This window comes from Arachis ipaensis, chromosome B3 (assembly GCF_059453495.1).
Source record: "Arachis ipaensis isolate K30076 ecotype BB chromosome B3, ASM5945349v1, whole genome shotgun sequence".
Taxonomy (NCBI): Eukaryota; Viridiplantae; Streptophyta; class Magnoliopsida; order Fabales; family Fabaceae; genus Arachis; species Arachis ipaensis.
The window spans coordinates 106,721,109-106,747,681 of record NC_142438.1 but is presented as its reverse complement, the minus strand read 5'-3'; the positions used below and the strand labels follow the sequence as shown (position 1 = coordinate 106,747,681).

General features: G+C 39.6%; 1 non-coding gene across 1 annotated transcript; it reads left to right on the top strand.

Annotated features, from left to right (window-relative positions):
* Positions 1 to 7,170: 7,170 nt before the first annotated feature.
* On the top strand, positions 7,171 to 7,274 carry LOC148571943 (small nucleolar RNA R71). Its single transcript, XR_015907811.1, has one exon. It is a non-coding gene; the product is annotated as a small nucleolar RNA R71 (small nucleolar RNA).
* Positions 7,275 to 26,573: the final 19,299 nt, after the last annotated feature.

The window sequence follows — 26,573 nt, the reverse complement described above, 5'->3', positions numbered from 1 at the left end:
GCAGCCCTGGAGGGTAACGTAGTCGAACACGTTTAAGCTTCAGTTTAAGGTTAAACTGAAGCTTAAACGTGGAGATAGGGAAGGCAGCCCTGGAGGTCGAACACGTTTAAGCTCCAGTTTAAGGTTAAACTGGAGCTTAAACGTGGAAGCGGAGAAAGGTAGCCCTGGAGGTGTCGAACACGTTTAAGCTCCAGTTTAAGGTTAAACTGGAGCTTAAACGTGGAAATGGAGAAAGGTAGCCCTGGAGGTCGAACACGTTTAAGCTCCAGTTTAAGGTTAAACTGGAGCTTAAACGTGGAAATGGAGAAAGCAACCCTGGAGGAGAAAACTTGGTCGAACACGTTTAAGCTCCAGTTTAAGGTTAAACTGGAGCTTAAACGTGGAAATGGCTCCCTGGTGCATTCCCCATTTCTGGCGTTTAACTTCCAGTTTAAGGTTAAACTGGAGGTTAAACGCCACTTTCACCCTTTCCTCAGCTTTCATGATTTTGGCCGTTTAAGTTCCAGTTTAAGCTTAAACTGGAACTTAAACTCCACATGTGATATTCAAGCTTCCTTTATTGATTTTTGTTGCTTCCTTGCCTAGCCTCTTCTTTCTTGAAATCATCCAAACAACTGCATCAAAGTCTTGCAAATTTTCATGAGAATCTTTCATTCATAGCATTCAAGTAATATAACTAAAAACTCATGAAATTTGCATAAAAATCATACTGTTTGGATGGTTCATTGCTTTGTTATTCATTTAACCATTCTTGGTTACTTTAAGCTCAAGAAAGTGCATAAAACAACTAAAACTAACAGAAAAATGCTAGTGAAACTCGCCTAAGATGCCTTGGCATCACAACACCAAACTTAATACTTGCTTGTCCCTAAGCAAGTCCTGAGTTATTTGAGAAGAAAGTATGAAACAGAAAGTAATTACATTGGCTATATTAGTAAGCACTTGAAGTTCATCAGAAGGGTTTTATGCAGAAAGTTGCAGTATCACTTTTTCATTCTTATCAGGTAAGATTATCACTTTTTTTATTGCATTCATCAACCACTGCTATGGCCTCTTGTTATTCTTATGTCCTTGGCACTTTTCTCTTCTTTGTTTTTCTTTTCTTTTTCTTTGAGCTCCTTTGCTCCTTGTTTGCTTAGTGTCATGTGTTGCACAAGCCTTTGGCATTTTCTTTTTCTTCTCAGTGCACTACACATATCCACTGCAGGCATTTTAGTTCACATTTCTTCTTGAGACATTGGTGCCCAGCACCTCTTTGTGTGACTAAATGTTTTGTATTTAGGTTGCTCTTGATAATGGACTTTTGGTTGATAATCCCGGGTTAGTTAACCCAAGTTACCAAGTGTTGAAACACTCCTCAGAACCTATTCATCCAAGCATATCCTTAATACATAAACACCACAGGCATTTGTCTCAGAAGTTCAAACCATTAGTGCCTAGCTTATTTTCTCAATTTTTTTGCTTTTTGGTTGCCTTTTTTTCAGTGGCTTTTTCTTCTTCTTTTTCTTTCTTTTTCATGGCCAAGGACATTTATTCATCAAGATCCATAGACAGTTTTCAATTTCTACACAAAAAAATGATAATTCCACACTTTAATTCCAGTGATCTGACTAAACAATCAAGCATGCATACCACCACTTAATTCTACTTGATTTGTCACTAATTGAGCCAAGCTACTTTTGTTCACACTTTTCTTTTATTTTTGGAAACAGAACAAGCACGGCAAGCATTTGTTTAAGAAGGTGAAGTTATATCCAAACATCTAGGTATTCATTTTATTCAAAGCAATAAACAGACAATCATACTAAAAACTTCACATTCCAGAAAGATTCAACAATTACAGTTTAAATCAGAACAAGCATGCTTTTGTTTGCCCTTTTTAAAGAATTGTCAAGGAACAATACCACCTTGTGAAATTCCTTGTTTTCTCTTTGTTGCCAGGAAACAATTTGATTTCTCCTTCTTTTCCTAGTTGTTGTTTCATGCTCTTTCTAAGATCCTTGTTTCCTTTCCTGCAAAGAGTGATGAAGTTGCTTGCTTCTCAAGCACTTGAGTGGTTAGCTCAACTATGTATGGGCAAGTGTCTGAGTCTTAAGTTGGTGTGTGAACACCAAACTTAGTCTTCTACTTACTCCTCTGCTCTTTGAGTCCTTGAATTCTCCTTGGAATGAAGTTGCTGCTAAGGATTTTAAGCATTTCTGTGATTGCTTAGAATGGTTGTTCCTTTCATATAATTCAAAGGTTGTTGTGTTCAGTTAATCTGTGTGGTGGAACACCAAGCTTGGAGTCACACATTCCCCTTTGAATTATTGATCCACGAATTCATTGTTTGGTGTGAAACACCAAACTTAATTCCTTGCAATGCACAGAAACTACTTCACCTTTTTATTGAAACAAATAAAAGAAACAGCAAGGTAGTATTACCTCAGGTTGGGTTGCCTCCCAACAAGCGCTTTTTTAACGTCATTAGCTTGACGGTCAGCTGCCTCAGTTGAGGTGATATTTAACTTTGTCCTTCTCCTCCACATCTCCCAAGTAATGTTTGAGTCTTTGACCATTCACCGTGAAGGTTCGTTGTGACTTTTCTTCCATGATTTCTATTTGTCCATATTGGGAGACCTTGGTTACAAGGAATGGTCCAGACCACCTTGATTTTAGCTTCCCTGGAAATAGCTTCAGCCTAGAATTGTAGAGCAATACTTTTTGTCCCTCCTCAAATTTCCTTGGGGCTATGTTGCTGTCATGCTTCTTCTTTGCTCTTTCTTTGTAAATTTTGGCATTCTCATAAGCTTCAGCTCTGAATTCTTCCAACTCTTGAATTTGCAACATCCTTCTTTCTCCAGCAGCTTTGCTGTCCAAGTTCAAGAGTTTCAAGGCCCAGAATGCCTTGTGCTCCAACTCCAGTGGCAAATGGCAAGCTTTTCCATATACTAGTTGGTAAGGAGACATTCCAATTGGTGTCTTGAAAGCTGTCCTATATGCCCAAAGAGCATCATCTAGCTTAATCGACCAGTCCTTCCTTGAAGTTCCCACAGTCTTTTCCAGGATTCTTTTGAGTTCCCTATTAGATATTTCGGCTTGCCCACTCGTCTGTGGATGGTATGGTGTGGCTACCTTGTGTTTGACTCCATATTTTAGAAGCAATGCCTCTAATGGTTTGTTGCAGAAGTGGCTTCCTCCATCACTGATGATTGTTCTTGGAACCCCAAAACGGCAAAAAATGTGTTTTCTGAGGAAGTTCATGACTACCTTATTATCATTGGTTGGAGTTGCTATTGCTTCAACCCATTTGGAGACATAGTCTACTGCTACAAGGATGTAATTATTTGAGTATGAGGTGGGAAAGGGTCCCATGAAATCTATCCCCCATACATCAAACAATTCAAGTTCCAGAATGAATTGTTGTGGCATTTCATTTCTTCTTGGCAGGTTCCCCGCTTTCTGGCATTCATGGCAGTGCTTCACTAGTTCCCTTGCATCTTTGAAGATAGTGGGCCAATAAAAACTACACTGCAACACCTTAGCTGCTGTTCTTTCTCCTGCAAAATGTCCTCCATAAGTGGAGCCATGGCAGTCCCATAAGACTTCCCTTCCTTCTTCCTCTGATATGCATCTTCTGAGTATGCCATCCGAACATTTTTTGAACAAGTATGGTTCGTCCCAGATGAAGTATTTGGCATCATTTACCAATTTCTTCCTTTGATGCTTGTTGAATTCCAACGGCAAACTCCCAGTGGCCTTGAAGTTCGCTATGTCTGCAAACCAGGGTGCTTTGTGAATTACCATGAGTTGTTCATCAGGAAAGCACTCATTTATATGTGTGCTTTGTGCGCTTCCTTCTTCACATGGTATCCTTGATAAATGGTCTGCCACCTTGTTCTCTACACCCTTCTTGTCTTTGATTTCAATGTCAAATTCCTGCAACAAAAGAACCCATCTAATAAGTCTTGGTTTGGATTCTTGTTTAGCAAGTAAGTATTTTAAAGCTGAATGATCAGTGAAGACAATGACTTTAGATCCAATGAGATAGGATCTAAATTTGTCAAATGCAAAGACTATTGCCAAGAGTTCTTTTTCAGTGGTTGTGTAATTCCTTTGGTTATCATTCAAGACCTTACTGGCATAATAAATCACATGTACCAAATTGTCTTTCCTTTGTCCTAACACTGCCCCAACAGCAAGGTTTGATGCATCACACATCAGTTCAAAAGGTAAGTTCCAATCAGGTGGGGCAATGATAGGTGCAGAGGAAAGTTTTTGCTTCAAAAGTTCATAGGCTAGCATGCAATTTTTATCAAATACAAAGGGTGTATCAGAGACAAGCAAGTTACTCAAAGGTTTGGCTATTTTAGAAAAGTCTCTAATAAACCTTCTGTAAAAGCCAGCGTGTCCCAAAAAACTCCTAATTGCTTTGACATTACTTGGTGGAGGTAATTTTTCAATGAGTTCCACCTTAGCTCTGTCCACCTCAATGCCTCTATTCGAGATTTTGTGGCCAAGGAATATTCCTTCTGTGACCATGAAATGACACTTTTCCCAGTTTAATACTAGGTTGGTCTCTTGGCATCTCTTAAGCACCAAGGCAAGGTGGTGTAGGCAGCTAGGAAAAGAATCTCCAAACACAGAAAAATCGTCCATGAAAACCTCAATAAATTTTTCAATCATGTCTGAAAAGATGGACAGCATGCATCTTTGGAAAGTGGCAGGTGCATTGCACAATCCAAAGGGCATGCGTCTATAAGCAAAAACTCCATATGGACAAACAAATGATGTTTTCTCTTGATCTCTAGGATCAACTACTATCTGATTATAGCCTGAGTATCCATCCAGAAAGCAATAGTAAGCATGTCCTGCAAGCCTTTCAAGCATCTGATCCATGAATGGGAGTGGGAAATGATCTTTTCTGGTGGCTTCATTGAGCTTCCTGTAGTCTATGCACATCCTCCACCCAGTGACAGTTCTTGTGGGTATGAGTTCGTTCCTCTCATTTGGCACCACAGTTATGCCACCTTTCTTGGGTACTACATGGATGGGACTAACCCATGGGCTATAAGAAATAGGGTAAATTACCCCTGCTTGCCATAACTTCATGACCTCCTTTTGTACCACTTCTTTCATGACGGGATTCAATCTTCTCTGAGCTTGAATGTAGGGTCTAGCATCCTCTTCTAACAAGATTTTATGCATGCATATGGATGAACTTATCCCCTTCAAATCAGCTAGGGTCCATCCAATGGCGTCTTGATGAGTTTGTAGCACATTGATCAATTTTTCTTCCTGTTCTTGGCTCAGGGCAGAGCTAATGATAACAGGATAGCTCTCATTACTACCCAAGTATGCATACTTGAGATTAGGGGGCAATGCTTTGAGCTCAGGTTTTGGTGCTTCCTTCTCTTCTTTCACTCTCTCTGGCATGCTTGGTATGGTTGTTTCAGCAGCCTTGATGTCACTATCTTCAATATCCTTGGTGAACTCCTCCTCTGCCACTTCCTTTGTTGTTTCCTCAAAGGTTTCTTGTACTGCAATGTCCACTACATCCACCCTCATGCATTCCTTTAGTGATTCTGATGGATAGCTCATTGCCTTGAATACGTTAAACACCAATTGCTCATCATGCAGTCTGAGAGTGAGCTCACCCTTTTGGACATCTATGATGGCTCCGGCAGTAGCCAGGAAGGGTCTTCCCAGAATTATTGAAGCTTCGGCTTCTTCCTCCATATCTAACACCACAAAATCGGCAGGGAATATGAAATCTCCCACTTTTACCAACAAATCCTCAACTATCCCATGAGGGAATTTAAAAGTTCGATCTGCCAATTGGAGGGCCATTCTTGTTGGTTTGGCTTCCTCAATCTCCATTCTTCTCATCATTGTTAGAGACATCAAATTGATACTGGCCCCTAAGTCACACAAGGCCTTCTCCACCATGACTTCTCCTATGATGCAGGGGATTTGAAAACTGCCTGGATCCTTCAGTTTCTGAGGCAATTTGTGTTGAATGATGGCACTGCATTCTTCAGTCAACAACACAGTTTCCTCATTTCTCCAGCTTCTCTTTTTGGTCATTAATTCCTTTAAGAATTTTGCATAGAGTGGCATTTGCTCTATTGCCTCAGCAAACGGGATGTTGATTTGAAGCTTCTTGAAAATCTCCAAAAATCTGGAGAATTGGCCATCCTTTTCACCTTTCATCAAACGTTGAGGATATGGTGCTTTGGGTGTATACGGCTTCAGGACCTCTTTTTCTTTTTCTCTTGTTGCAGACGGTGTAAAGGATTGTCCCTGTTCCTTGTCTCTCACATTTTCCTTTGCTTCGTCCTCTGTGGTTTCCCTCGAGATCTCCTTTAGCTTTTTTCCACTTCTGAGGGTTATGCTTTACATTCTTCCCTTGCAATAGCCTTGGCAGCATGAGAAACGCTTGGCCCCGGGATTTGCTTATACAAATACCCAATTTGATTTTCTAACTTCTGGATGGCAGCTCCTTGGTTTTGCAAGTTAGAAATTACTTCTTCCTTAAAAGCTTTCAATTCGGTTATGTCTTGACCCATGGTTGCAAGCATTCCTTCTATCCTGTTTAATTGATCTTGAAATTGTTGGTTCGGATTAGATTGGGTAGGTCGATTATTTTGGCCATGATATGATGGTTGGGAGTAAGTGTTTTGTGTGGCTTGGTATGATCTTTGGTTGGAGTTTTGGTATGTGGACTTGTTATGTTGGTTTTGCTGGTTTCCCCACCCAAAGTTTGGGTGGTTTTTCCAGCCTGGGTTGTAAGTGTTGGAATGTGGATCATATGGTTGCCTTTGTTGATTTCCTACATAATTGGCCTCTTCCCAATCACCTCCTTCAGTGCTTTCTTCCTCTTGCTCTTGTGTGTGTATTGCAGCCACTTGCTTTGTTTCTAATTTCCTGGTGAGCTCTGCTAGTTGCTTGGCAAACACCTTGTTTTGGGCTAGAATTGTATCAACATGGTTCAGCTCCATGACTCCCTTAGTGTTGTGTTTCTCTGATGCATAGTAGTACTCATTCTCAGCCACTGTCTCAATCACTTCAATGGCTTCTTCCACAGTCTTTTTCCTGTTCAATGAACCTCCTGATGAATGGTCTACAGCCTTCCTTGATTCATAAGAAAGTCCATCATAGAAAATGTGCAATTGCACCCAGTCATGGAACATGTCTGGTGGGCATTTCCTTGTCAAATCCTTGAACCTCTCCCATGCTTCGTAGAGAGTTTCACCATCTTGTTGTCTAAAAGTCTGAACCTCAGATCGAAGCCTATTGACCTTTTGTGGGGGGTAGAAACGTGCCAGAAACTTGATTTCCACCTCATCCCATGTTGTTAGGCTCCCCCTGGGGAATGATTCCAGCCACTTAGCTGCCTTGTCCCAAAGGGAAAATGGGAACAAAAGCAGTTTATAGGCATCTTCCTGGACTCCATTGGACTTCACAGTGTCGCAAATTCTCAGGAATTTTGTGAGATGTTGGTTTGGGTCTTCATTAGCACTCCCACCAAATGAACAATGATTCTCCACAAGTGATATTAGCTGTGGTTTGAGCTCAAAATTGTTGGCCTGAATGGGTGGTTTCTGAATGCTGCTACCACAATTCCCAGATGTTGGGTTTATGTATGAACCAAGAACCCTCCTCTCGGGAATGGCATTGTTTCCATCAGCTCTCCCATGGTTATGAACTTCTCTTTCCATGTTGAGATCTAGAGCTTCCTCAAAATTGTCCTCAGATTCTCCTTCAGATTCTTCTTCTCCCAGTACTCTCTTCCCTCTTGCTTCCCTTCTAAGTCTATGAAGGGTCCTCTCTGGTTCGGTATATGGAGGAGTTGATGTCTCTCCTCTCCTACCTGTCATACAAGAACACAGCACAGGCAACAAACAAGTAAAATACTCTTGGTTAATGGAAGAGTATGGTTAGAGCAGTTGAGGAATTAATTCAAATAGTTAGTGAGTCAGTGAGTTAGTTGCTTGAATTTAAAGGCATAAAGAAAGAAAGCATGTAACAGAGTGCAGAAATTAAAATTCAACAAGTAACTTGAACTGAATTAACAAAGCAAAAAAAAATTGCTCAATCTAGTTAACTTCCAATTTGAGAATTGTCAATCGAAAACCAATCCCCGGCAACGGCGCCATAAACTTGATGCGCATAAACTAGTTATGCCACGATTTAGGAAATTGCACGATCGGCAAAATTCCTTCCGGCAAGTGCACCGGTTATCGTCAAGTAAAAACTCACAATAGAGTGAGGTCGAATCCCACAAGGATTGGTTGAATGAGCAATTCGGATTAGAAGTGTATCTAGTTGAGCGGAATCAAGAATTAGATGAGAATTGCGGAATGTAAAATTGGCGGGAAACGTAAATGACAAGAAATTGAAATGGCGGAATCTTAAATTGCATGAATTAAAGAGCAGAAGCTAAATTGCTGAAATTAAAAGGGAATGGGGGTGATTGCATGAATTGAGTTGCAGAATGTAAAGAGAAAGTGAAAATCGGAGATGGGGAATCCATTGGGTTATAGGAGATATTGAGATCTCTGAATCAAAACATGTTTATCTCTTCCTCAACCAATGCGTTCATTGAATTTTGCTTGGCAATCTTATATGATTGGATCCCAATCCCTTGGCTCACCAATTCTCTCTAAAAACAAACAAATTCCCAATCCCTTGGTTTAAATGTTCATAAGAAGAGATGATGCTCGATCACTGATTATACCACACAGTTTCATGAACCACAATTTGGTAGGATTACATGTCACAATATCCATCCAAACCCCAATCCAATTCACTGTGAGAAAGCTTCTCTAGCATGAATCCTCCATTCCTTTCCCAAGGTTCCGAAGGATTCCAATTATGGGTAGTTTCTTTCCCAAGACAACTACCCAATGGAATTAGATCGAGAAGCTTTCTAACAAAATTCAAGAGAAAAGATTGAAGAAGAAGATAAACTATTATTGATTCATTGAATTACAATAGAGCTCCCTAACCCAATGAAAGGGGGTTTAGTGAGTCATAGCTCTGAATTCAATTACAAAGGTATGAAAACTCGCAAAAATGAAAAGGTAAAAGTCCCTCCTAACTTAAATTCTATCCTATTTATACACTTTCTATATTGAGCTTCTGTTGTGTTTCTTGGGCTTTGAGGCCTCTCCCTGCTTTCCTTTTGCTTTGGGTTTATGATCCATAATCTTGATGAGGCTGCTGATCCACATTCTGTAACATTCATTGAGCCAACTTAGTGATAATCAAGTAATGACACATGACTCAACAAATTGAAATTCCAGACTCATCAATCCTTCAGGCCCAATCCCATAAACCATGATATTCAATTGGGTTTCATACCAGAGTAAGTTTAAGTTAATGTTTGTGCTCAAAAGCTAACTTAAACTGCAATATTTTTGGCCCAGAAACCTTTTCCAATAGTGGTGTTTAAGTTGCAGTTTAAGCTTAAACTGCAGCTTAAACGCCAGACACTTCCAGTGATGCCTTTTGTGGAAGCACGTTTAAGCTTCAGTTTAAGGTTAAACTGAAGCTTAAACGTGGAAATGGAAGAAGGCAGCCCTGGAGGGTAACGTAGTCGAACACGTTTAAGCTTCAGTTTAAGGTTAAACTGAAGCTTAAACGTGGAGATAGGGAAGGCAGCCCTGGAGGTCGAACACGTTTAAGCTCCAGTTTAAGGTTAAACTGGAGCTTAAACGTGGAAGCAGAGAAAGGTAGCCCTGGAGGTGTCGAACACGTTTAAGCTCCAGTTTAAGGTTAAACTGGAGCTTAAACGTGGAAATGGAGAAAGCAACCCTGGAGGAGAAAACTTGGTCGAACACGTTTAAGCTCCAGTTTAAGGTTAAACTGGAGCTTAAACGTGGAAATGGCTCCCTGGTGCATTCCCCATTTCTGGCGTTTAACTTCCAGTTTAAGGTTAAACTGGAGGTTAAATGCCACTTTCACCCTTTCCTCAGCTTTCATGATTTTGGCCGTTTAAGTTCCAGTTTAAGCTTAAACTGGAACTTAAACTCCACATGTGATATTCAAGCTTCCTTTATTGATTTTTGTTGCTTCCTTGCCTAGCCTCTTCTTTCCTGAAATCATCCAAACAACTGCATCAAAGTCTTGCAAATTTTCATGAGAATCTTCCATTCATAGCATTCAAGTAATATAACTAAAAACTCATGAAATTTGCATAAAAATCATACTGTTTGGATGGTTCATTGCTTTGTTATTCATTTAACCATTCTTGGTTACTTTAAGCTCAAGAAAGTGCATAAAACAACTAAAACTAACAGAAAAATGCTAGTGAAACTCGCTTAAGATGCCTTGGCATCAGTCTCCGACGCGTGCGCGTCCTTTTTTGCTTTTTGTCCATCGACGCGTACGCGTTATGTACGCGTACGGGTCACCATCAGTCTTCAGCCCAAACATGTTCGCGCGCCATGATCATGCAGACGCGTACTCAGTAGCGTTAACTTAGTGAGCGCTACGTTGGGTTAGTGAGCACTGCCCACGCGTGCGCGTCCTTTACGCGTATGCGTGGGTTGCGAAATCCTCAACACAGGTTCAAGTGCCAGCCTCGTGTTCGCGTGCTCTGTTCCAGTGACTCATTGATGCGTGCGCGTCATGCGTGCATGCGCGTTGATTTAAAAACTTTGCCTCCAACTTTGAATCGTGCACGAAAACGTTGAGTTAGTGAACATAGCGCTCTCTTTTGAAATGAGCACCAAACACACCCACGCGTATGCGTCTTGCACGCGTACGCGTGGATCTTCAAATTTTGTTGACTAACGCATGCGCGTCCCGTATGCATGCGCGTCGTAAGTGAACGTGGTGCTCTCTATTTGAACGCAACGTTGCCCTGTGCTGAACCTCTTTCTCTTCATTTTATCACCTAAAATCAACCAAATAAGCAATCAAAGTTCTACCAATATCATAAGAATTTGTACCATTCATAATAATCACTAAATTCTTGCATAAATCTCATGCTTTTGTATAAAATAAATGATGTTTGATTGAATTACAATAATCATGAAATTCCACTCCAATCACTTACTTATTGTGCAAGAAAGTGCATAAAACCTAATGAAATAAGTGAAAAATGCTTATAAAACTAGCATAAGATGACTTATCATCAATTATAGCTTAAATATATAACGTACTAAGCGCATTCTATATTTGAGAATGTATTCATCTAACAAATTGAAACCTATTTTCAGGCCAAACAAACATCATCTAGGCGGTTGTCTGGACAAGCTTCTGGATGTGCAAAGGATGAGGTAACGGTGTTGGAGCTGCTGTGTGCATTGTTGACTTCTTTTGAACATGTATGGCATGGCTAGTAACTTATTTGTCGCTGCAGCATAGGGAATGGCAAGATGCATGGGATGAAAGGGATATAAATTTCGAGGACCAAGGAAATAACCCACGTGAGTATCACATATAATCCTTGTTATTGAACGAATTTAACCTCTCTATTAACTTTGCAATATTTTGGTCAACTTTAACTGTCTAGAATCAACATCAAAGTTCATTGAATTGTTTCTGTAATACTTGTAAATTGTAACAATCTACTGTGTTATGCTTTTGAAATTTTTGTCCTTTTTGTAACAACCTACAGTTTCATTTTGGAGCAAGCTAAAGTCAGAGGCTGCTAAGAAGGTAATAAGAAATATATTTTGCCTAATGATATTATTTTAAATCTATTTTAAATCTAATGGACACTAATGGGAATTATTTTGCCTATTTTAAATCTATTGGCTTTAAGCAAATTTACAATAGAATCTAGTTTGTTAGCAAAAGATTGCTAGTTCTTATTATACTTAGTCTGTCCTTTTTATGTGGCTCAAAATCTTAGCAAATGCTCCTTGTTGTTTAGTAGTTGAAATTTTCATGTTGATTTACTTATTAAACTTGTGATCCATATTCATTACTCAACTGTACTGCATCATCAAAAATATTTTTGCTCTGTTCTAACATTAAGTGGGTTCTTTGCATAGTTGGCATAAGGAGAGAGGGTGGAGGCTTGAGATTTCTTCCTCTTTTTTGAGGTAGTAGCCTTTGTTTTTCCTTTATCGGCCATCTAAAAGCAAATATGATATGATATAAACAACTAGGCAAATAGGGGCATGGAAAGCAAGGAATGGCATATTTAACATGAAGTGAGCTAAAAATAAAGAAAACTTTGAATATAAGCAACAGGAAGTAGCATTCAACACAAAAGCTATAAACCAAGAATTCAAGCAATATATGCACAATGCTTGTTCATTAAGCTTAATGAGCATCATACCCAAAAAGAATGGTTAGAGAGTTAGTTGAAAACTAAAAAGAGAAATTAGCATGTTAGGCAAGTTAGAAGTTAGAAAACATGGTTCAAAGGTTAGGGGGATGATGGTCATTTGCTTAATCACAATGAATCACAAGTAATAGTAACAAGCATACTCATAAACATGGGGAGGAAGCAGTCATTGATGATGAAATATGCCATTGCATAAAAGCAACTAATATAAGAGCAAGTCATCAATCAATGTCGCGGTCATTGATTATGCAAAAATTGGTGTTTGACAACACGAAAGTGCATTTTGTGTAACTTGACAAGCTAGAAATAAATTTGAGTGAAGGAGAGTTACACAGGTTGAATTTACCAATTGTTGCTAATGCAAGAACCATATTCAACAAAATGGCAAGTTAAATCAAATGGTGAGTGAAGCACAATCCAAAGGCATTTGATTAACTTGAATGGTAAAAGCATGTGAGGGTTCCAAGTAAATCACAGGAAACATAATAACCATGGAAGAACCAACCCAAAGTTACCTAAGAATTGAGCTTCGTGTAATCAGATGAGTACTCAATTCCAAAAGCACGAAGTTCAGTTATAGGTAACATGTTTAAAACCAAAAACAATTTTTAGAAAATTGGGCAGCGATGAGCGGATAATTTATACGCTTTTTGGCATTGTTTTTAGTATGTTTTTAGTAGGATCTAGTTACTTTTAGGGATGTTTTCATTAGTTTTTATGTTAAATTCACATTTCTGGACTTTACTATGAGTTTGTGTGTTTTTCTGTGATTTCAGGTATTTTCTGGCTGAAATTGAGGGACTTGAGCAGAAATCAGATTCAGAGGTTGAAAAAGGACTGCTGATGCTGTTGGATTCTGACCTCCCTGCACTCAAAGTGGATTTTCTGGAGCTACAGAACTCGAAATGGCGCGCTTCCAATTGCGTTAGAAAGTAGACATCCAGGGCTTTCCAGCAATATATAATAGTCCATACTTTGGCCAAGAATTGACGATGTAAACTGGCGTTCAACGCCAGTCTTCTACCCAAATCTGGCGTCCAGCGCCAGAAAAGGATCCAAAACCAGAGTTGAACGCCCAAACTGGCACAAAAGCTGGCGTTCAACTCCAGAAAGGACCTCTACACGTGTAACACTCAAGCCCAAGCCCAAGCACACACCAAGTGGGCCCCGGAAGTGGATTTGTACATCAATTACTTACTCATGTAAACCCTAGTGACTAGTTTATTATAAATAGGACCTTTTACTATTGTATTAGAGATCTTTGGTCTCAGTTTTATTCCATTGTTCATCTTAGGAGACTATTGATCTCGTTTAGGGGGCTGGCCATCTCGGCCATGCCTGGACCTTGATGAGATATTTTGGTGAGAAACGAATCTCTCACTAAACATCACAATCCAACCGGCAAGTGTACCGGGTCGTATCAAGTAATAAAAACTCACGGGAGTGAGGTCGATCCCACAGGGATTGAAGGATTGAGCAATTTTAGTTTAGTGGTTGATTTAGTCAAGCGAATCAAGATTTGGTTGATGATTGTGTGACTTGCAGAATGTAAATTGCATTGAAGTAAAGAGAACAAGAAATAAATTGCTGAAACTTAAAGAACAAGAAATTAAATGGCAGAAACTTAAAGTGCAAGAAATGTAGATTGCGGAATCTTAAAGTGCGAGGAATATAAATTGCTTGAAATGTAAAGGGAATTGGGGAATGGATTTGCAGAATTTAAACAAGGAAAAATTAAATTGCATCAAACAGAAGAGGGAAAGGGAATTGGGATTGAACCGGATCTTGAAGCAGTAAAGTAAATGAACAGAAAAAGCAATAAACAGGGAATTGAAATGAGAAATTTAGATCTCAGGACCCAGAGACTAGAAAACCAAGTCTAGATCTCAATGCCTTCCTAGATCCAACAAGAACAATAGCAAGGAAATTGTAAATTGCAAAGAAAAGAGATGAAGAACAATGAACCGGAAATGGAATTCAATTAAGCAGTAAATAAACAGAGAGATCCAAGATTGAGATTGAAACAGAATTTCTTCAATTCTCCAATCCAAGATCCAAGACAAAAGTAAATGGAAAATGAAAGCAATGAAAGCAAAGAAATTAAAGTTCACTCAAGTTCAAAAGCTCTCCGAAAACTATTATGAAAATTCCAAAAGGAAAGCTCCCTTAATAACTTGAATTCTATCCTATTTATACACTTTCCAAAATGATCTTCAAGCCTTGAGTTGGGCCTTTGTTCTTGGTGGAATTGGGTTGAAAGAGGCCTTGGTTGATTGCTCTTGAAGTTTGAAGAAGAACCGAAGTGAACCAATTGAACCGGTTTTGAAGTTAGCCAAAGTTGGTCCCAACGTTAGGGCCAAAGTTAGGGGTCTAACTTTGACCCTAACTTTTCATAGCAGCAAGCATAATTCTCTGGTTTGGACGTTGGTGCCAACGTTAGGGGTCTAACTTTGACCCTAACGTTGGCCTTGCTTAGTGCTAGTGGCGCCAACGTTAGCCTCCAAGTTAGGGGGCTAACGTTGGCGCAAACGTTGGTGCCCCTCCCTTTGTGATTCATGTGCCAACGTTAGCCTCCAAGTTAGGGGGCTAACGTTGGCGCAAACGTTGGCCTTCTCCCTCTTTATAACTCATGTGCCAACGTTAGCCTCCAAGTTAGGGGGCTAACGTTGGCGCAAACGTTGGCTGGCCCAGGGATGAGTTTCAAGTTTCTCTTGCCAACGTTAGCCTCCAAGTTAGGGGGCTAACGTTGGCTCAAACGTGGGGAGTCCAGGGAGTGATCTTCATGCCCAACGTTAGCCCCCAAGTTAGGGGGCTAACGTTGGGGCTAACTTCATGCCTCTAGGATCAACTTCCATTCTTCACTTCTAGCCATTCCTCTTTGCTTCAACCTTTCTCCAAGCTTTCTTCACCTATCATTAATCAACCAAACTAATCAAAGCTATGCTCAAAATCATGAGATATTCATTCTTTCATAATATGGAACAAATATAGCACAAAACCTCATGAAATGGCATGAATTCATATATGGTTGGTTCAATCAAGGGAAACATGAAAATCTACTCAATTAGCTTGCTTGTAGCTCAAGAAAGTGCATAATTCTAAGGAAAACTAAAGAAAAAGACTAGCTAAAATAGGCTAAGATGACTTGTCATCACAACACCAAACTTAAAGCTTGCTTGTCCCCAAGCAAGAAATAGATTTATGCTCCAAGGTTCTTTCAATTAAGATGGATTGAGGAACACTTGTAAAGTGCAGTGAGTGAAGTGATCAAGTATCAGTGGGATAAATTCTAAATCATATGCTCATGCAAGGGCTTCAGTGCTCACTAGTCCTTACATATTGGGAGTCGTAGGTCTTAGGATTTTCATCCAAATGGTGTCATGGAGATCTCTTTATATGTAATCACCTTGAAGCAGTTTATAGTTTCTGTGCTTTGGCCTCGACTCTAAGTATCATGTCTCAAGGCGGCTCTTTAGATAAGCTTTCAATCAATACTCCTAAACCAGTTGGTTTTAAGGTATTAGGTGTTGAAGCACCCCTGAGGATTTACTTGCTCAAGCCTCTTTCCTTGACACACTTCAACCACAAGCATTTTACTAGGCTAACAACTCTTTGAGTCATTGTTTCTTCTTTCTTTTCTGCCTAGTAATTGATGCTCAGACCCTTGGACCATGTTCATTTTGTTTTTGTACTTTCTTTTCTTTCTTTTGTTTTGTTTGCTACTTCTCGGATCAATAGATTTTTGAGAATCCCCACAATACTTCTTTGAACTTCATGTCCCGCCTATGAGCTCCCATGCAAGTTTTCACAAGCATGCAACCTCAATACATTATCACACAACCAGAACCACCACTTCTCTTAATCTTTTGCTTACCTCAAAATTGTTTAATTCCTCAATCTTTCTTCTCAAAGAACTTTCATGTGATACATTTCTTGGAAATTGCGTGCAAAGAAGTTTTGAAATTGAGAATGTTGTGAATGATCAAACATCTTGCTTATTGAATTACAAAGAAAGACTTATGCTATGCAGGTAGGCAGGGCAGATCAGAATACAATCCAACTTTCAATTTCAGCAATATTTGATGTAAAACAATGACTTAACAATACAACCTGTTGGAGTTCACTTGCTCTCCTATTTCTCATCATCATCATTGCTGGCCTTTAGGTTCATCTTTTGTTTCTTTGGTTGATGATGCTTAGTCCTTCCAACAGCTTGTATGGACCGCTGCAATGATATTGAAAGTTGCTTATTCCCCAAGCACTAAAGAAATGGTTAGCTTGCATGATTTATTTGTGGGCCTTTGTACTTACTTTGGTGTGGGAACACCAAACTTAGTACCTTGCCAATGCATCGGATTAACCATGTGTAAAACTCTTTTTCTTTTTCAAAAATGACAAAACTGAAAACTAGGAAACAGTAGAATAGTTAACTAGTTCATCCATCATGCTTGAAGCCATCATTATGCAGAGAGTGAGAATGTGTTTTATAATGGGATTTTGGTGAAACACCAAACTTAGAATCCTTCATTCTCCTTTATATTGTTTTGGTGTGTACACCAAACTTAGCTTCTTGCAATATAGATAAAACTAATTAACCCTTTTATTGAAATAGATATGAAAAGATAGTTACCTCCGGTTGGGTTGCCTCCCAACAAGCGCTCTTTTATTGTCACTAGCTTGACATCCTTCACTCTGTGCTCATGGAAGTTGAGGCTTCTGTTGCCTCAGGTTTCCTCCTCTTGCTATGGGCTTCCTTCCCTCTGTTTCTCTTTCCATAGCCTTCTTATTTTCCTCCATGACTCCCTTCTCTTTTAACACAGCATCCTTTTCATGGCTCTTTGGGTTCAGAGTCCCCTTTTTTTCACCCAATTCAGCAAGGTTTTGCACTAATTGTTCCACCTGCCTTTCAAGTCTTCTGAGTGAAGCCTCCTGGTTCTTGCTTATCATCTCTTGATGCTTCTTTATTTCTTCCCGCTCTATTACCATCATTTCTTGAATTCTTATGGATCTCTCCATCAGCATTTCTAGAATATAGATCCTTTGAAAGGTTGGAAGTGGTTGTGGCAGTTGTGGTGGTTGATGAAGGTCATTTTGAGCAAATGGTAAGGTAGGACGGGGTTGGAAGTGTGTGTGATTGTTGTTGTGGGGGTGTGTTTTAAGTTGATTTTTGAAGTTGGGGTTATTGCAGTTGAAGTCCCTTGGTCTTTGGTTTTGGTTCTCAACCCCCCTCCCATTAGAATGAGTCCTCCAAGGTAGATTGTACACATCATTCTGAGGTCTGTTCTGGAGCATGCTAGAGTGATTGCTAGGAGCTTGCTGTTGCTCATAGCTTTGTTGCTCATGGTTAATGGCCCCAAAGCTTTGTTCAGCTTGATTACACCCATATGAGCTTTGAGTCAGGTTGTATGTATGTACTACAGCATGTCTCAACTCAATGATTTTTTTAGCCATCATATCTAATTGTTGTAGAGTCTGCTGATGCATCTGCTTGTTTTGGCTTATTACTGCACGAGCACCTTCAATTTCTTTCTCTAATGGATGCACTTCTGCCTCTTGCTTAACAATTCTTTCTGATGGGTTAAATTTGACTAGGAGTCCATTCATCAGTTCTTCCCACCCGATAATGCTTCCTTGTGGAAAAGCTTCAAACCATTGGGCAACATTATTCATGGCTGTGGATAGTTGCTTCGAATCATGGGTTACATTACCATCCAAGGTGGGGGTATTACTCTCATGATTGCTAGAATTTGTTGAATTCCCTTCCATGATTTGCACAGTCACAACCAATTCAAGTGAAGATAGAGCATATTCAGGCCAGGATATGATTGAAGGATCAGTTGAAACAAAGTATCAAACAGTTGGCAAAATTGAGAGAGTGATGAACGAAAACCACTCCTCTCGTTTGTTTTTCAAGCTATGAAAATCATATTCAGCAGGATGAGCCAAGGAAATTTCACTCTATTGCTAGAATGAGGTTTCTATTAGCTCAGGCAAAACTTCAAACAGTTAGTGGGTTAGTCAAAAATTAAAGAAAAAGTGCTTGATCTAGATCACCACCTCGCTTAATCATTGTCAATCTAATCAATCCCCGGCAACGGTGCCAAAAACTTGATGAGATATTTTGGTGAGAAACGAATCTCTCACTAAACATCACAATCCAACCGGCAAGTGTACCGGGTCGTATCAAGTAATAAAAACTCACGGGAGTGAGGTCGATCCCACAGGGATTGAAGGATTGAGCAATTTTAGTTTAGTGGTTGATTTAGTCAAGCGAATCAAGATTTGGTTGATGATTGTGTGACTTGCAGAATGTAAATTGCATTGATGTAAAGAGAACAAGAAATAAATTGCTGAAACTTAAAGAACAAGAAATTAAATGGCAGAAACTTAAAGTGCAAGAAATGTAGATTGCGGAATCTTAAAGTGCGAGGAATATAAATTGCTTGAAATGTAAAGGGAATTGGGGAATGGATTTGCAGAATTTAAACAAGGAAAAATTAAATTGCATCAAACAGAAGAGGGAAAGGGAATTGGGATTGAACCGGATCTTGAAGCAGTAAAGTAAATGAACAGAAAAAGCAATAAACAGGGAATTGAAATGAGAAATTTAGATCTCAGGACCCAGAGACTAGAAAACCAAGTCTAGATCTCAATGCCTTCCTAGATCCAACAAGAACAATAGCAAGGAAATTGTAAATTGCAAAGAAAAGAGATGAAGAACAATGAACCAGAAATGGAATTCAATTAAGCAGTAAATAAACAGAGAGATCCAAGATTGAGATTGAAACAGAATTTCTTCAATTCTCCAATCCAAGATCCAAGACAAAAGTAAATGGAAAATGAAAGCAATGAAAGCAAAGAAATTAAAGTTCACTCAAGTTCAAAAGCTCTCCGAAAACTATTATGAAAATTCCAAAAGGAAAGCTCCCTTAATAACTTGAATTCTATCCTATTTATACACTTTCCAAAATGATCTTCAAGCCTTGAGTTGGGCCTTTGTTCTTGGTGGAATTGGGTTGAAAGAGGCCTTGGTTGATTGCTCTTGAAGTTTGAAGAAGAACCGAAGTGAACCAATTGAACCGGTTTTGAAGTTAGCCAAAGTTGGTCCCAACGTTACGGCCAAAGTTAGGGGTCTAACTTTGACCCTAACTTTTCATAGCAGCAAGCATAATTCTCTGGTTTGGACGTTGGTGCCAACGTTAGGGGTCTAACTTTGACCCTAACGTTGGCCTTGGTTAGTGCTAGTGGCGCCAACGTTAGCCTCCAAGTTAGGGGGCTAACGTTGGCGCAAACGTTGGTGCCCCTCCCTTTGTGATTCATGTGCCAACGTTAGCCTCCAAGTTAGGGGGCTAACGTTGGCGCAAACGTTGGCCTTCTCCCTCTTTATAACTCATGTGCCAACGTTAGCCTCCAAGTTAGGGGGCTAACGTTGGCGCAAACGTTGGCTGGCCCAGGGATGAGTTTCAAGTTTCTCTTGCCAACGTTAGCCTCCAAGTTAGGGGGCTAACGTTGGCTCAAACGTGGGGAGTCCAGGGAGTGATCTTCATGCCCAACGTTAGCCTCCAAGTTAGGGGGCTAACGTTGGGGCTAACTTCATGCCTCCAGGATCAACTTCCATTCTTCACTTCTAGCCATTCCTCTTTGCTTCAACCTTTCTCCAAGCTTTCTTCACCTATCATTAATCAACCAAACTAATCAAAGCTATGCTCAAAATCATGAGATATTCATTCTTTCATAATATGCAACAAATATAGCACAAAACCTCATGAAATGGCATGAATTCATATATGGTTGGTTCAATCAAGGGAAACATGAAAATCTACTCAATTAGCTTGCTTGTAGCTCAAGAAAGTGCATAATTCTAAGGAAAACTAAAGAAAAAGACTAGCTAAAATAGGCTAAGATGACTTGTCATCACAACACCAAACTTAAAGCTTGCTTGTCCCCAAGCAAGAAATAGATTTATGCTCCAAGGTTCTTTCAATTAAGATGGATTGAGGAACACTTGTAAAGTGCAGTGAGTGAAGTGATCAAGTATCAGTGGGATAAATTCTAAATCATATGCTCATGCAAGGGCTTCAGTGCTCACTAGTCCTTACATATTGGGAGTCGTAGGTCTTAGGATTTTCATCCAAATGGTGTCATGGAGATCTCTTTATATGTAATCACCTTGAAGCAGTTTATAGTTTCTGTGCTTTGGCCTCGACTCTAAGTATCATGTCTCAAGGCGGCTCTTTAGATAAGCTTTCAATCAATACTCCTAAACCAGTTGGTTTTAAGGTATTAGGTGTTGAAGCACCCCTGAGGATTTACTTGCTCAAGCCTCTTTCCTTGACACACTTCAACCACAAGCATTTTACTAGGCTAACAACTCTTTGAGTCATTGTTTCTTCTTTCTTTTCTGCCTAGTAATTGATGCTCAGACCCTTGGACCATGTTCTTTTTGTTTTTGTACTTTCTTTTCTTTCTTTTGTTTTGTTTGCTGCTTCTCGGATCAATAGATTTTTGAGAATCCCCACAATACTTCTTTGAACTTCATGTCCCGCCTATGAGCTCCCATGCAAGTTTTCACAAGCATGCAACCTCAATACATTATCACACAACCAGAACCACCACTTCTCTTAATCTTTTGCTTACCTCAAAATTGTTTAATTCCTGAATCTTTCTTCTCAAAGAACCTTCATGTGATGCATTTCTTGGAAATTGCGTGCAAACAAGTTTTGAAAATGAGAATGTTGTGAATGATCAAACATCTTGCTTATTGAATTACAAAGAAAGACTTATGCTATGCAGGTAGGCAGGGCAGATCAGAATACAATCCAACTTTCAATTTCAGCAATATTTGATGTAAAACAATGACTTAACAATACAACCTGTTGGAGTTCACTTGCTCTCCTATTTCTCATCATCATCATTGCTGGCCTTTAGGTTCATCTTTTGTTTCTTTGGTTGATGATGCTTAGTCCTTCCAACAGCTTGTATGGACCTCTGCAATGATATTGAAAGTTGCTTGTTCCCCAAGCACTAAAGAAATGGTTAGCTTGCATGATTTATTTGTGGGCCTTTGTACTTACTTTGGTGTGGGAACACCAAACTTAGTACCTTGCCAATGCATCGGATTAACCATGTGTAAAACTCTTTTTCTTTTTCAAAAATGACAAAACTGAAAACTAGGAAACAGCAGAATAGTTAACTAGTTCATCCATCATGCTTGAAGCCATCATTATGCAGAGAGTGAGAATGTGTTTTATAATGGGATTTTGGTGAAACACCAAACTTAGAATCCTTCATTCTCCTTTATATTGTTTTGGTGTGTACACCAAACTTAGCTTCTTGCAATATAGATAAAACTAATTAACCCTTTTATTGAAATAGATATGAAAAGATAGTTACCTCCGGTTGGGTTGCCTCCCAACAAGCGCTCTTTTATTGTCACTAGCTTGACATCCTTCACTCTGTGCTCATGGAAGTTGAGGCTTCTGTTGCCTCAGGTTTCCTCCTCTTGCTATGGGCTTCCTTCCCTCTGTTTCTCTTTCCATAGCCTTCTTATTTTCCTCCATGACTCCCTTCTCTTTTAACACAGCATCCTTTTCATGGCTCTTTGGGTTCAGAGTCCCCTTTTTTTCACCCAATTCAGCAAGGTTTTGCACTAATTGTTCCACCTGCCTTTCAAGTCTTCTGAGTGAAGCCTCCTGGTTCTTGCTTATCATCTCTTGATGCTTCTTTATTTCTTCCCGCTCTATTACCATCATTTCTTGAATTCTTATGGATCTCTCCATCAGCATTTCTAGAATATAGATCCTTTGAAAGGTTGGAAGTGGTTGTGGCAGTTGTGGTGGTTGATGAAGGTCATTTTGAGCAAATGGTGAGGTAGGACGGGGTTGGAAGTGTGTGTGATTGTTGTTGTGGGGGTGTGTTTTAAGTTGATTTTTGAAGTTGGGGTTATTGCAGTTGAAGTCCCTTGGTCTTTGGTTTTGGTTCTCAACCCCCCTCCCATTAGAATGAGTCCTCCAAGGTGGATTGTACACATCATTCTGAGGTCTGTTCTGGAGCATGCTAGAGTGATTGCTAGGAGCTTGCTGTTGCTCATAGCTTTGTTGCTCATGGTTAATGGCCCCAAAGCTTTGTTCAGCTTGATTACACCCATATGAGCTTTGAGTCAGGTTGTATGTATGTACTACAGCATGTCTCAACTCAATGATTTTTTTAGCCATCATATCTAATTGTTGTAGAGTCTGCTGATGCATCTGCTTGTTTTGGCTTATTACTGCACGAGCACATTCAATTTCTTTCTCTAATGGATGCACTTCTGCCTCTTGCTTAACAATTCTTTCTGATGGGTTAAATTTGACTAGGAGTCCATTCATTAGTTCTTCCCACCCGATAATGCTTCCTTGTGGAAAAGCTTCAAACCATTGGGCAACATTATTCATGGCTGTGGATAGTTGCTTCGAATCATGGGTTACATTACCATCCAAGGTGGGGGTATTACTCTCATGATTGCTAGAATTTGTTGAATTCCTTTCCATGATCTGCACAGTCACAACCAATTCAAGTGAAGATAGAGCATATTCAGGCCAGGATATGATTGAAGGATCAGTTGAAACAAAGTATCAAACAGTTGGCAAAATTGAGAGAGTGATGAACGAAAACCACTCCTCTCGTTTGTTTTTCAAGCTATGAAAATCATATTCAGCAGGATGAGCCAAGGAAATTTCACTCTATTGCTAGAATGAGGTTTCTATTAGCTCAGGCAAAACTTCAAACAGTTAGTGGGTTAGTCAAAAATTAAAGAAAAAGTGCTTGATCTAGATCACCACCTCGCTTAATCATTGTCAATCTAATCAATCCCCGGCAACGGCGCCAAAAACTTGATGAGATATTTTGGTGAGAAACGAATCTCTCACTAAACATCACAATCCAACCGGCAAGTGTACCGGGTCGTATCAAGTAATAAAAACTCACGGGAGTGAGGTCGATCCCACAGGGATTGAAGGATTGAGCAATTTTAGTTTAGTGGTTGATTTAGTCAAGCGAATCAAGATTTGGTTGATGATTGTGTGACTTGCAGAATGTAAATTGCATTGATGTAAAGAGAACAAGAAATAAATTGCTGAAACTTAAAGAACAAGAAATTAAATGGCAGAAACTTAAAGTGCAAGAAATGTAGATTGCGGAATCTTAAAGTGCGAGGAATATAAATTGCTTGAAATGTAAAGGGAATTGGGGAATGGATTTGCAGAATTTAAACAAGGAAAAATTAAATTGCATCAAACAGAAGAGGGAAAGGGAATTGGGATTGAACCGGATCTTGAAGCAGTAAAGTAAATGAACAGAAAAAGCAATAAACAGGGAATTGAAATGAGAAATTTAGATCTCAGGACCCAGAGACTAGAAAACCAAGTCTAGATCTCAATGCCTTCCTAGATCCAACAAGAACAATAGCAAGGAAATTGTAAATTGCAAAGAAAAGAGATGAAGAACAATGAACCAGAAATGGAATTCAATTAAGCAGTAAATAAACAGAGAGATCCAAGATTGAGATTGAAACAGAATTTCTTCAATTCTCCAATCCAAGATCCAAGACAAAAGTAAATGGAAAATGAAAGCAATGAAAGCAAAGAAATTAAAGTTCACTCAAGTTCAAAAGCTCTCCGAAAACTATTATGAAAATTCCAAAAGGAAAGCTCCCTTAATAACTTGAATTCTATCCTATTTATACACTTTCCAAAATGATCTTCAAGCCTTGAGTTGGGCCTTTGTTCTTGGTGGAATTGGGTTGAAAGAGGCCTTGGTTGATTGCTCTTGAAGTTTGAAGAAGAACCGAAGTGAACCAATTGAACGGGTTTTGAAGTTAGCCAAAGTTGGTCCCAACGTTACGGCCAAAGTTAGGGGTCTAACTTTGACCCTAACTTTTCATAGCAGCAAGCATAATTCTCTGGTTTGGACGTTGGTGCCAACGTTAGGGGTCTAACTTTGACCCTAACGTTGGCCTTGGTTAGTGCTAGTGGCGCCAACGTTAGCCTCCAAGTTAGGGGGCTAACGTTGGCGCAAACGTTGGTACCCCTCCCTTTGTGATTCATGTGCCAGCGTTAGCCTCCAAGTTAGGGGGCTAACGTTGGCGCAAACGTTGGCCTTCTCCCTCTTTATAACTCATGTGCCAACGTTAGCCTCCAAGTTAGGGGGCTAACGTTGGCGCAAACGTTGGCTGGCCCAGGGATGAGTTTCAAGTTTCTCTTGCCAACGTTAGCCTCCAAGTTAGGGGGCTAACGTTGGCTCAAACGTGGGGAGTCCAGGGAGTGATCTTCATGCCCAACGTTAGCCTCCAAGTTAGGGGGCTAACGTTGGGGCTAACTTCATGCCTCCAGGATCAACTTCCATTCTTCACTTCTAGCCATTCCTCTTTGCTTCAACCTTTCTCCAAGCTTTCTTCACCTATCATTAATCAACCAAACTAATCAAAGCTATGCTCAAAATCATGAGATATTCATTCTTTCATAATATGCAACAAATATAGCACAAAACCTCATGAAATGGCATGAATTCATATATGGTTGGTTCAATCAAGGGAAACATGAAAATCTACTCAATTAGCTTGCTTGTAGCTCAAGAAAGTGCATAATTCTAAGGAAAACTAAAGAAAAAGACTAGCTAAAATAGGCTAAGATGACTTGTCATCACAACACCAAACTTAAAGCTTGCTTGTCCCCAAGCAAGAAATAGATTTATGCTCCAAGGTTCTTTCAATTAAGATGGATTGAGGAACACTTGTAAAGTGCAGTGAGTGAAGTGATCAAGTATCAGTGGGATAAATTCTAAATCATATGCTCATGCAAGGGCTTCAGTGCTCACTAGTCCTTACATATTGGGAGTCGTAGGTCTTAGGATTTTCATCCAAATGGTGTCATGGAGATCTCTTTATATGTAATCACCTTGAAGCAGTTTATAGTTTCTGTGCTTTGGCCTCGACTCTAAGTATCATGTCTCAAGGCGGCTCTTTAGATAAGCTTTCAATCAATACTCCTAAACCAGTTGGTTTTAAGGTATTAGGTGTTGAAGCACCCCTGAGGATTTACTTGCTCAAGCCTCTTTCCTTGACACACTTCAACCACAAGCATTTTACTAGGCTAACAACTCTTTGAGTCATTGTTTCTTCTTTCTTTTCTGCCTAGTAATTGATGCTCAGACCCTTGGACCATGTTCTTTTTGTTTTTGTACTTTCTTTTCTTTCTTTTGTTTTGTTTGCTGCTTCTCGGATCAATAGATTTTTGAGAATCCCCACAATACTTCTTTGAACTTCATGTCCCGCCTATGAGCTCCCATGCAAGTTTTCACAAGCATGCAACCTTAATACATTATCACACAACCAGAACCACCACTTCTCTTAATCTTTTGCTTACCTCAAAATTGTTTAATTCCTCAATCTTTCTTCTCAAAGAACTTTCATGTGATGCATTTCTTGGAAATTGCGTGCAAACAAGTTTTGAAAATGAGAATGTTGTGAATGATCAAACATCTTGCTTATTGAATTACAAAGAAAGACTTATGCTATGCAGGTAGGCAGGGCAGATCAGAATACAATCCAACTTTCAATTTCAGCAATATTTGATGTAAAACAATGACTTAACAATACAACCTGTTGGAGTTCACTTGCTCTCCTATTTCTCATCATCATCATTGCTGGCCTTTAGGTTCATCTTTTGTTTCTTTGGTTGATGATGCTTAGTCCTTCCAACAGCTTGTATGGACCTCTGCAATGATATTGAAAGTTGCTTGTTCCCCAAGCACTAAAGAAATGGTTAGCTTGCATGATTTATTTGTGGGCCTTTGTACTTACTTTGGTGTGGGAAATAGGAGAACGTGATTAATGCATGGAGCTCTGCTGTTCCTCAAAGATTAATGCAAGTACTACTGTTTTCTATTCAATTCTTCTTATTTCGCTTCTAAGATATCCATTCGCACCCAAGAACGTGATAAAGATGATGATTATGTGTGACGCTCATCATCCTTCCCCCTTATGAACGCGTGCCTGACAAACACTTCTGTTCTACATGAATTAAGCTAGAATGAGTATCTCTTAGATCTCCTAACCAGAATCTTCGTGGCGTAAGCTAGAATGATGGCGGCATTCAAGAGAATCCGAAAGGTCTAAACCTTGTCTGTGGTATTCCGAGTAGGATTCAATGATTGAATGACTGTGACGAGCTCCGAACTCGCGATTGCAGGGCGTTAGTGACAGACTTAAAAGGATAGTAAATCCTATTCCAGCATGATCGAGAACCGACAG